This window comes from Orycteropus afer, unplaced genomic scaffold, assembly GCF_000298275.1.
Source record: "Orycteropus afer afer isolate SDZICR_OR568_19922 unplaced genomic scaffold, OryAfe1.0 scaffold00256, whole genome shotgun sequence".
Lineage (NCBI taxonomy): Eukaryota > Metazoa > Chordata > Mammalia > Tubulidentata > Orycteropodidae > Orycteropus > Orycteropus afer.
The window spans coordinates 1,903,007-1,915,190 of record NW_006921843.1 but is presented as its reverse complement, the minus strand read 5'-3'; positions in this window follow the sequence as shown (position 1 = coordinate 1,915,190).

The following is a 12,184-nucleotide window of genomic DNA, read 5'->3' as shown; positions in this document are numbered from 1 at the left end:
TATGCACTTTGTTTCATTATATTGACTGCAATTTTGCACAATGTAATGGCTCTTTTCCCACTTCTTTCCCATAGTTACCTCTTCCCTGTGTCCTTCCCTCCCATGCATTCCTGTACCCTGAGCCGGTTCCCTGTGCATACACAGTCCTTCTATTCTCTCATGATTGAGCTCTCCAAGAGTGTATCTACCTAATGCAAATGTTCAGCTCATATGCCTGTCTTTTGTTTGGCTGGAAGCCATGGGAGTGGGTTCAGTTCCAGACCTGAAGGACAGCCAGGAGCCATAGTCTCAGGGGTTCCACCAGGCCCTATCAGACCAGTAAACCTGATCCCTTTTATAGTTTTTATGAGTTTGAGTTTCGTTACACATTGCTCTCCCACTCCATCCAGGATCTCCCACATGGATCCCCCTCCAAATGGTTGACAGTGGTAGCTGGACACCATGTAGTTCTTTTGCTCTCATAGTCTTACAGGCTGAGGATTTCATGGTGTACAGTAGCTTGGACTAATTGTTTTCATGTGTCTTTGGCACATTAATTTGATATATGCTGTCTTCCTATCACTGATTTCTAATTTTATAGCATTGTATCTGAGAAGGTGCTTTGCAGTATTTTAATGTTTTTAAATTTATTAAGGCTTGCTTTGTGGTCTAACATATAGTCTATCATGGAGAATGTTCCATGTGCACTGGAAAATAATGTACATTGTGCTGGTTTTGGGTAAAGTGCTCTGAAGATGTCTATAAGGTCAAGTTGGTGGATTGTATCATTTTAGCTCTACTGTGTGGTTGTTGAGTTTTTATTCCACATCTATCTTTGATTGAATGTGGTGTATTAAAGTCTCCTACTATGACTGTGGAGTTGTCTATTTGCTTTTTCAATTCTGTTAAAGTCTGATTTATGTATTTTAGGGCTCTTTAGGTACATAGTTATTTATTATGGTTATATCTTCTTGTTCAATAGATCCTTTAATCATTATATAATGTCCTTCATTGTCTCATATAGTGGTTTCATCTTAAAAGTCAATTTGATCAGAAATTAATATTTCTACTCCTGCTCTTTTTTGGTTGCCATTTTCTTGATAAATCTTTTTCCAACCTGTGATTTTTTTAGTCTATTTGTGATTCACTGACATTCACTGTAATTATCAACAAGTATGAATTAGTTGCTCTCACTTTGTTATGTGTTTTTTGTGGTGTCCCTGGTTTCTTTGTTCCATCTAATTTTCTGTGTTGAGTTCATTTTGTTTATGAAACATGCTATTTCCTTTGTTGTTGTTTTAGTATTTGATAAATATTTGTACTTGTTCTCTTTTTTATTGTGATGTGAAGGTTTATCATTTTTCTTTGAGGTTACCCTGTGATTTACAATTTTCTTCCCAAGTTTAGAACAGTCCATTCTATCTTGTAACTCTCTTGACTTCCTCAAACTACACTATTTTTTTTCCCATCTTTTTGCTTTGTAGTTGTTCTCCTTTGCCAATTGATGTCCCTGGTTCCCTACTAACTATCATGTAAGCTTATTTGACTTTGGATGCTTTTTTAGCTGTGTTGGTTTCTGCTTTATATCATCGTGTGTATTAATGATTGATAGTTTGCTATTGCTCTCTTTTTAGTGGAAAATATTTGAATTTTCATTCTCTGACAGGCTTATGTCTTATACAAGTTCTGGGTTTCACTGGTTTTATTGTATATAAGTAGGTATTGAATTAATATACACTTATTAATACAACCCCTTTTACATAAAAAAGAAAACTCACTCCCAAATAAGATTACAATCACAGGCATAGGGGCTCAGATATACAACATACATTTTTTGGGAACACAATTCAACCCATAACACCTTTTTTTTTTTTTATTGCCAATTTTCTCATTTATTTACTGAAATTCTTTGTATATTGTGTATATTAACCCACTGTTGTTTTCACACATGACAAATACTTTCTCTTAATCTATAATTTCTTAGCTTTTTTTTTTTTTTTTTTAGCTAAAATTGTCAAAAATTCATTGGGAGAAAACTTCTCTATTATTAAGAAGGTGAGAAGATACTCTTTTAAGAAGCTCAATGAAATCCATATGTGATAGATCCCAAAAGAAAATCACCATGACATTTTATGAAAATAAAAATTTAATACAGATGTGATTAAATTAATCAAAGATTTGTTTTACAATTTTTTCTTCTGAGATATGAGAGTGAGAATGGGGTAGAGTTAAGATGGGGATCTGCAAAGTCACTTCACTCTTTCCTCTAAAACAAAGACCTAAGAAACCAAATGAAATAGATATAGATAATAATCCTGAAACCCTTTCAAATGAAAAAATAAATAGATTAAACATTGACTGGAAAAGAAACTGAATGCAAGCAGCAAATGAAGAGACATATGGAGTAGAGATGTCTTCCCAGATGGTCCTGTAGCATGGCCATTTTGAGTCACAGGAAGACAATTTCACAGAATCCCCAATAAGTCAGAGACACAGTGAATACAACAGAATGAAGCAAACCAACATACAATCAACAAATAAATACAAAAACAGCACAATGCCTAAAAGACGACAGAAAACTTCAAATTACACATACATACACACACACACACACAAATAGGACAAGATGACTCGAGCAAGTGACAAAAATGCATGGCCAGAAAAACTTCCATAGGAACCAAATGGTAATGGAAATACCTGATAAGTAATTCAAATGCATTATACTAAGACCCTTCCACAGGTTAAGAAAGAGATCAAGAAAAAACAAGAAAATCATAGAGAAAATCAAGGAAAACACAAAAAAAAACTCCAGATGAGTTCAGGAAAACAATATAAGAACAAAATGACAAAATAAATAGACATTTAGAATGCATACACAAGCAGAAAGTAGAAATCTAGAAGATTAATCCTAAAATTTCAGCAGCAGATAACACATTTTTCTTTTTCTTTTTTTTTTTTTTTAGCCTTCAAGAAATATTTAATGACACAGAAAATGTTCTTATATTAAGTGAAACAGGACAATATACAAAACTCTGTGGACAACACACAGGAAGAAAAAAACTGAAAGAACATATAATAAACTAGTAACAATCTCCAGGTAATGCAATTATAGTGACTTATATTTTCTCCTTTTGCTCTCATTATTTCCCAAATTTTTATGGAGGGAATTGTTACTTTTCAAATAAGAAAATCATTATGTAAAATATTTTTTCCAATTATACTTACTGAATCAAGTTCTGGTGTATATTAAAGGATAAACATTAAATATAAAATAAAACCTGCCTCCCCACACACACAGATTTCTAGTCCACACTACAGTCACAAACTGAGGTATGCCATAAAACCTACTTTGAAAATACTTTTAAAATCTGGTGTGTACGTGTGTTTGAGGAAAGAGCTCAAGGACAACTGAACATACTGAACATACCCTTTGTAATCATTCCTTTGCTTATTAACTTTGTAATTCCAGACAAGATCTTATTGGTAAAATTGAATAATTACAGGATTTAAGAAATTATTTTAAAATGTATGTAAGATATTGAGTGTCATGCTTGGTTTGTAAAAAGTTTGTATTGACAGTCTCCATCAATTTGATCAGGAGGGATGAGGACCAGGCCTGTCTTGGACTGTTAGCTATAGTAGATTTGACTGGCATCTTAATGCTACCTGTTGATGCTACTTGTCTCCTCAAATGAGTTTCTTAAATATCTTCTCTTTGATTCTTTTCCTCCTACTTTGATTTCATACAGGGACCCCAAGGGATGAACTAGTGTGGAAAAAGGTGGAGTGACACAGGACATACCACCTGGTCACCCTAGAAAGTAAAGGGCAGCACCTAAGGAAGACCTCTTCCAGTTCTGATGAGTGTGGTAGGGGCCAGGGAACACCCATGATGCCACAGTATCAAACCAGACAAAAACTAAATGTGAAACATAAAGGCACTTAAGGCCTTGTGGGATAACTAAATAGCTTTCTGAGTAAATTTAAGAATATCTAAAACAATAGATTTCTCTGTAAATGAATGAAACACTCTAATTGTCAGGAGCGCTGGTAGCATTTTAAACTACAAAATACAAATGAGCTAAAATAAAAATTAAGCAGAGAATATAGTTACATAAATACATGGAATAATATTTATATATATGATTATATACCTTGCAACTTTAATTGTCAAGTGCATAGCTAAGACCTAACTTATGCACAAATACAACTCTAAGCAGGACAAAAAAATGCTTTCACAAAATTCAAAATCCATGCCCACATACCACAAACTCTTATTTTACACACCACAGATATAAACTTGGGTTTCTGATGAGGTGAATGGCATGGTCCAGGACTGAGCATTCATGACTCCAGATGCTAGGATATGGCCCACAGAGCCCTTTTAAACCTGTTTGCCCACATCTGAAACACCTTATACCTCCTTCTCTGGTGGTCAGTCTGTGTTCAATGATAAGTCAATGAGAGCTTATAAAGAAAGTCTAGTCCTCTTCACTGAATTTGGGATAACTCTGAAAACTGCTGCTGCTCCAAAGATTCTTGTAGGACTCACTGATGCCTTGGTTATCACAGCGATCACAAGCAGCTTCTCCTGCCCAATTCTGTTGCCTTCATCCTCCTGCAGGATTAAAGTCAAGGTATCGTCCCATTAATTTCTTAGAGTAGACTCATCCAGAATATTAAAGAATGCCTGCTCCTGACCCATCCTCACAATAATCGTTGTTGTTAAGTGCCGTCAAGTCAACTCTGACTCATAGTGACCCTAGGTACAGCAGAAGAAAACACTTCCAGGAGCTGCAACATCTTCATGATCCTTGATATGTTTGAGCCCATGATTACAACCACTGTCAATCCATCTCGTTGTGGGTCTTCCTCTTCTTCGTTGACCCTCTACTTTACCAAGCATGATATCCTTCTCCAGGAAATGGTCCCTTCTGAAAACATGACCAAAATAGGTGAGATAAAGTCTAGCCATTTTGTCATCTAAGGAGCATTCCAGCTACACTTCTTTCAGGATAGATTTGTTTGTTCTGGCAGTCCATGGTATTTTCAGTATACTTCACCAAGACCACAATGCAAAGTATCAACTCTTTTTAGGTTGGAATTCCTTATTCATTGTCCAGCTTCCATATGCATGTGAGGAAATTAAAAATACCATGGCTTGGGTCAGGCATGCTTTAGTCTTCAAAGTGACATCTTTGACTCTTAAAACTTTAAAGACCTCTGAAGGGAGTTCCAATAAGATGGCAGAATAGGCAGACAAACTACACAAACCCTCTTCAACAAAGAAAAGGGGAACCAATTAACACAGATATAGAAGATAATCCTGGAGCCCTGAGCTTTGAAAGGAAGATACAGAAATGGACTAAACTCCATCTAGTAGAAGAATTTGTCCTTCTGTGTGTGATTGACTTGTTTCACTCAGCATAATGTCCTCTGGGTTCATCCACATTGCAAGATGATTTGAATGTCACTCATTGTTCTTTAATGTGGCATAATATTCCATTGTGTGGATATACCATAATTTGGTTATCCACTCATCTGTTGATGGGCATTTAGGTTGTTTCCATCTCTTTGCTATGGTAAATTGTGCTGCAATGAACATAGGTGTACATATTTCTGTTCATGTGCTCTCACATCTTTAGGATATATTCCCAGTAATGGAATTGCTGGGTCAAATGGTACTTCTATTTTCAGTTTTTTAAGGAAACGCCATACCATTTGTCACAATGGTTGTGCCATTTTACAATCCCACCAGCAGTGTACGAGAGTTCCAATCTCTCCATAGCCTCGCCAACATTTGTTACTATCTGATCTGTTGAACTTTCTTATTATTGCTGGGGTGAGAGGATATCTCATTGTTGTTTTGATTTGCATCTCTCTAATGATTAATGATCATGAGCAATGTCTCAAGTGTTTATTGGCTGCTTGTATATCTTCTCTGGTGAGGTGTCTATTCAAGTCTTTTGCTCCTTTGTGAATTGGGTTATTTATCTTTTTGCTGTTGAGGTGTTGAAGTTTCCTGTAGATTTTGGAGATAAGTCTTTTGTCAGATATGTCATAGGCAAATACTTTCTCCCAATCTGTAGGTTCTCTTTTATACCCTTTTGACAAAATCTTTTGATGGGCAAAAGAATTTAATTTTTAAAAGGTCCCAGTCATCTAGCTTCTCTTCTATCTCCTGCACATTCTGGGTTATGCTTGACAGTCTATTTATGCCATAAATTAGGGCTCCTAGATTTTCCTGTATTTTATCTTTGATGAATTTTATAGTTTTGGCTTTTACATTTAAGTCTTTGATCCAGCTTGAGTTTATTTTTGTGTATGGGGTGAGGTGTCTTGTTTCATTTTTCTACAGGTGGCTATCCAGTTTTGCCAGCACCATTTATTAAAGAGGCTATCCCTTCCCCATATAATGGGCTTTGGGCCTTTATCAAAGATCAGTTGTCCATAGATGGATGGGTTTATGTCTGAGCTTTCGATTCTGTTCCATTGGTCTATAACTGTCTATCAGTGTACCAATACCATGCTGTTTTGACTACTGTGGCTATATAGTAGTTCTTAAGATCTGGGAATGTGAGACCTTCCACTTTGTTTTTCTTCTTGAGAAGTGCTCTGTTTATTCTAGGTCTCTTTCCTTTCCATATGAAAGTAGTAATTAGTTTTTCCGTGTCCTTAAAAAATTTTGTTGAAATCTGGATCGGGATTGTGTTAAATGTGTAGATTGCTTTAGGTAGTATTGACATTTTCACAATGTTTAGTCTACCTATCCATGAACAAGGCAGGTTCTTCCATTTCTATAGTACCCTTGTTGTCTCTTGTAGCAGTGTTTTATAGTTTTCTCTGTATAGGTCTTTTGTGTATCTGATGAGGTTTATTCTTAGATATTTTATCTTTTTCGTAGCTATGGTGAATGGTATGGTTTCCCTTATCTCTTTATCAGTGGAGTCCTTGCATGTGTAGCATAAACCAACTGATTTTTGTATGTTGATCTTGTATCCTGCCACTTTGCTGAACCTCTCTTTTAGTTCCAGTAGTCTTTTTATTGAGTCTCTTGGTTTTTCTATGTATAGAATCATATCATCTGCAAATAGAGATAGTTTTAATTCTTCTTTGCAAATATGTATGCTTTTTATTTTTCTTTCTTGCCTTATTGCCCTGGCCAGGACTTCCAATACAATGTTAAATAGAAGTGGTGATAGAGGGCATGCCTGTCTTGTTCCCATTCATAAGGGAAATGCCTTGAGCCTTTCTCCACTAATAATGATGTTGGCAGTTGGCTTTGCATATATACCCTTTATTATGTTGAGGAATTTCCCTTTTATCTTTATTTTGCTGAGAGTTTTAAACAGGAATAGATGTTGGATTTTATCAAATGCCTTTTCTGCATCAATTGATATAATCATACGGTCCTTTTCCTTTGTTTTGTTTATGTGGTGGATTACATTGATTGATTTTCTGATGTTGAATCACCCTTGCAAACCTCATATGAGTCCCACTTGATCTGGATATATTAATTTTTTGATATGTTGTTGGATTCTGTTGTCCAGGATTTTGTTAAAGGTTTTTGCATCTATGTTCACAAGTGATATTGGCCTGTAGTTTTCCTTTCTAGTGTTGTCTTTCCCTGGTTTTGGTATTAGTGTTATGCTTGCTTCATAAAATGAGTTTGGGAGTACTCTATCTTTTTCTATGTTCTGGAATAGTTTGAGTAGCATAGATGTCAACTGTTCTTTGAATATTTGATAGAATTCTCCAGTGAAGCCATCAGGGCCAGGGCTTTTCTTTGTGGGAAGATTTTTTTTATAACCTGTTCAGTTTCTTCCCTTGTTATGGGTCTGTTCATGTTTTCTATTTCTAAGTGGGATAATTTAGGTAGATCTTGTGATTCTAGAAACCTGTCCATCCTCCACCAGGTATGTTGTTGTTGTTGTTAAGTGCCATCGAGTCATTTCTGACTCATAATGACCCCATGCACAGCAAAATGAAACACTGCCTGATCCCGTGCCAGCCCCACAATCCCTGCTATACTTGAGCCCATCATCGCAGCCACTGTATCAATCCATCTTGTTGAAGGCCTCCACCTCTTTCATCGACCCTCCACCCTACCAAGCATGATATCCTTTTCCAGGGAATGGTCCCTTCTTACAACATGACCAAAGTAGGTGAGACGAAGTCTGGCCATTCTTGCTTCCAAGGAGCATTCTGGCTGCACTTCCTCCAGGACAGATTTGTTAGTTCTTTTAGAAGTCCATGGTACTTTCAGCATTCTTCGCCAGTACCACAACTCAAAAGCCCGCCAGGTATATCTTTCTTAAATAATCTCCCTGTGCCTTTCCTCTAATTCTGATCTTCTATGTTTGGTGCACTCTGATTCAGTGAGCTATTCAGAGTATCAAAATCCATAATTCAAACTGCTGTACCTAGTTTTTCAAGCACTAAGATGCTAGAGGGAAATAGCATGGTGATTACTGATGAGACTCCATTTTGAATCTCAGCATAGATAACACATATTTTAAAAAACCAAACTCCTTGCCATTGAGTTGGTCCCAATTCATAGTGACCCCTCTTTGGGTTTCTGAGGAAGTATCTCTATGGAAATAGATTGTCCAGTCTTCCTTCTGAGAAGTGGCTGGTGGGGTTGAACTGCCAGCCTCCTAGTTAGCAGTCAAATGCCTTAGGTACTATGCCACCAGAGCTCTTCAGATAATATACAAGAGGAAAAAAAAAAAAAAAAGACCTGAGTCAATGAAAGACCAAATCAATGAAACTGAAAACAAATCCCTTAATACTAAACTAGTAGAGGAGCAATCAGAAAAATAGAATGAAGAAACACTAAGAAAAATGTGAGATACCATAAAGAGTAATAAATTACATGTGATCAGAACTCCAGAAGAGGAAAAGAGCAAAGAAAGCACAGAGAAAATTGTCAAAAATTTGTTGGCAGAAAATTTATCTAATATTAAGACGATGAGAATATGTTCTTCTAAGAAGCTCAATGAAATCCAAATACAATAGACCCCAAAAGAAAATCACCAAGACATATCATAATGAAACTTTCCAAACCAAAGACAAAGAAAAAATTCTAAGTGTGGCTTGAGAAAAAAAAAATGAAATGTTACCTACGAAGGAGAATCAATAAGATTTGTAGGCAGAAATCATGCAGGCAAGAAGTCAATAGAATGGCATATGTAAAATCCTGAAAGAAAAATATATATTGCCAATCAAGAATCCAGCAAATTTCTTCCTCAATATGTTGGCAAAATTAAGTCATTTATGGACAAATAGAAATTAAGTTTTTTTTTTTTTTTTTTAAAGAAAAGCAATGTTAATCTTACAATCACTGTTAAAGGAAGACCTTTGGACAGAGAATAAAAAATGTCAGGCAACAACCTCAGATAAGGACACATGACAATATCATGTGGATACCAACCCAGGTAAAGATTTTCAAAAATAACATAAGCCTACAAGACTGAAAATAAGGAACCAGAGATTTCAATCTGTAAACAACAGTAAATACAATGCAAAAGAAGGAATAAATGGTATAGTTACAAAACTTCCAAATGAAGAGGAAGTTAAGATAATATCAAGATAGAAGGGAATATTTTAAACTAGGAATGGTAAAAATAAATTACAGGATAACTAAAAATAAAATTAATAAACCTTTTAACCAAAATATAAAAAAGGAAAATCCTCACGACTTAGGAAACACAAAATCAATGGCAACAAAAGAAAGGAAAAGAAAATCCATAAACAAAAGGAACTCAGCAAAGAAAAATATACAGAAAAAAAAAAATCATCAACACTACACACACACACAACCAATGCATCACAAAATGGCATCAGTAATTCATAGCTATTAATAATTACACCAAAGACAAATAGATTAAATGCACTAATTAAGATACAAAGAGTGGCAGAATGGGTAAGAAAACATGACCCATCAATATGCTGTCTACATGTGATTTCCACAAGTCCATGCTCCACTTGGGTGTTCCCTTAATCCTCCTATTTTCTATTGCCCATTTGCCTGACCATATATCCAGGCCACTGGCCTCTGCCCATGAATCAGTAAAAACACAACACATGGTCTTTCATGATTGCCCAAGTCTTCCATCATAGCTAGGCAGATTACATACCATTGAGCCAAATTGATCTGACTTGTTCTTACCTTCTTCAATCAGAGTCTTTCCACATCCTGGTCTTAAGGCAGCAGGCTTCCACATCAAATGTTGTCCATATATACTGGAACTGCCATCTGTGAACCAAACAGCATTCTGCTGGTTAGCAGAAAGTTGTTCATAGGGCACTGTCCATGTGGCAATGCGCTTTGGCAGCTTCTCAGGTGGTTTCGGGTTAGGATCTATGGGAAAAGAGGCTACCAACTTTTAGATACAGTGGTTTCTCCCTGTGTTCCTCTAGAAGTTTGCTGTTGTATAAACAATTTCCATTTTATTATGGAACTATTGTGGGCACTGCCTTCCTTATTAGAGAGTGTCTCTGACAGCACCTAACACATTATAGGTATTTCAGGTCTCATGATAATTTTATGTCTTTCTGTCATTGAGGCAGTCTCAATTAATGCCCAATAGCAGGCAAGCAACTGTCTTTCACTGCACATATCATGCTGCAGCATAGGGAAACTTTCTAGTCTTGAATCCCAATGGTTGCACAGGGCAGTGTTCTCAGATTTTTGCCAGAAGTGCCAGTCTGCATAAGCATGTGTGGCAGACACCTCAAAAATCATGTCTGAACATGGATCAGATGGGCCTAAAGGCAATGAGAGTGATAATGCTGTTAATAATTCAAACTCAGTCTGCATTCAAATACAATTTTTTCCCCCAGTGATTTTATGGATAGGAGCCAACAATGTTCCTAGATATGAAATATATGCTCCAAAATCCAAATAGACTCATCAGTGCTCCTGCTTAGTCTTAGGGGTAAATAGTAACAGCATCTTATTTTTGGTTGCCTGTGGAATGTCACATGTGGCTTCTGTCCAGGTTGCACAGGGCTTTGGATTTTTGCTGGATTGATTAACCAGCCTCTGTTGGTCATGTGGCCCACTGCTAGTTTCAGATCTGACCTACTCTGCTCTTCCGTGTTTGACATTGACATAATATCATCAATGTAATATATCATCATTACAAGTCTCTTCTAACCAAATCATGACAGTAAGCCACAAAACAAACAAAACAAAGTCACTGCCATCGAGTCAATTTGACTCATAGCAACTCCTCCTTGGATTTCCGAGGTTATATCTCTACAGAAGTAGATTGCCCAATCTTCCTTCTGAAGAGTGGCTGGTGGGTTTGAACCACTAGCCATCTGGTTTGCAGTCAAACGCCTTAGGCACTATGCCACCAAATAACTGTGTGGCAAATCAATGAGAGTATATTGAGACCCTTCCCAAATGAAAGCAAACTGCAGCTGGCTTTTTTTCTGAGATTGGTATCAAGAAAAGGTCATTTGCAAAATCATTCACTGGGTACCAATCTCCTTTAGCCTGCTGTATTTTCTGCACTGTTGATACCAAGTCTGGAACAGCTGATGCCAGTGATGACACTATCTTATTTAGCCACAACAGTCTACTCTCACTGCTGTTGAGTCAATTTGACTTATAACAACCCCTCCTTGGATTTCCACCGTGGTATATCTATGGAAGTAGATTGCCCAATCTTCCTTCCAAGGAGTGGCTGGTGGGTTTGAACCACCAGCCTTCTGATTAGCAGTCAAATGCCTTAGGCACTGCACCACCAGAGCTCCTCTATGACAGGCCATACAGGACTGTTATATAGAGAATTTGTTGGCACCAATAGTCAAACCATTGTTGTTGTTAGGTGCCAGTGCATTGGTTTCAACTCATAGTGACTCTTTCTTTGTACAATAGAACAGAACAATGCCTGGTCTTGTGCCCTCTTTACAATCATTGCTATCTATGCTTGAACCCATCATTGTATGTACTGTGTCAATCCATCTTGTTGAAGATCTTCCCCTTCTTTGCTGACCCTCTACATTACCAAGCATGATATACTTCTCCAAGGAATAGTCCTTTCTGATAATATGGCCACAGAATGAGAGACAAAATCTGGTCGTTCTCGCTTCTAAGGAGCATTCCATCTGCACTTTTTCCAGTACAGATTTCTTCATTCTTCTGGTAGTCCATGCTATTTTCAATATTCTTCACCAATGCCATAATTCAAAT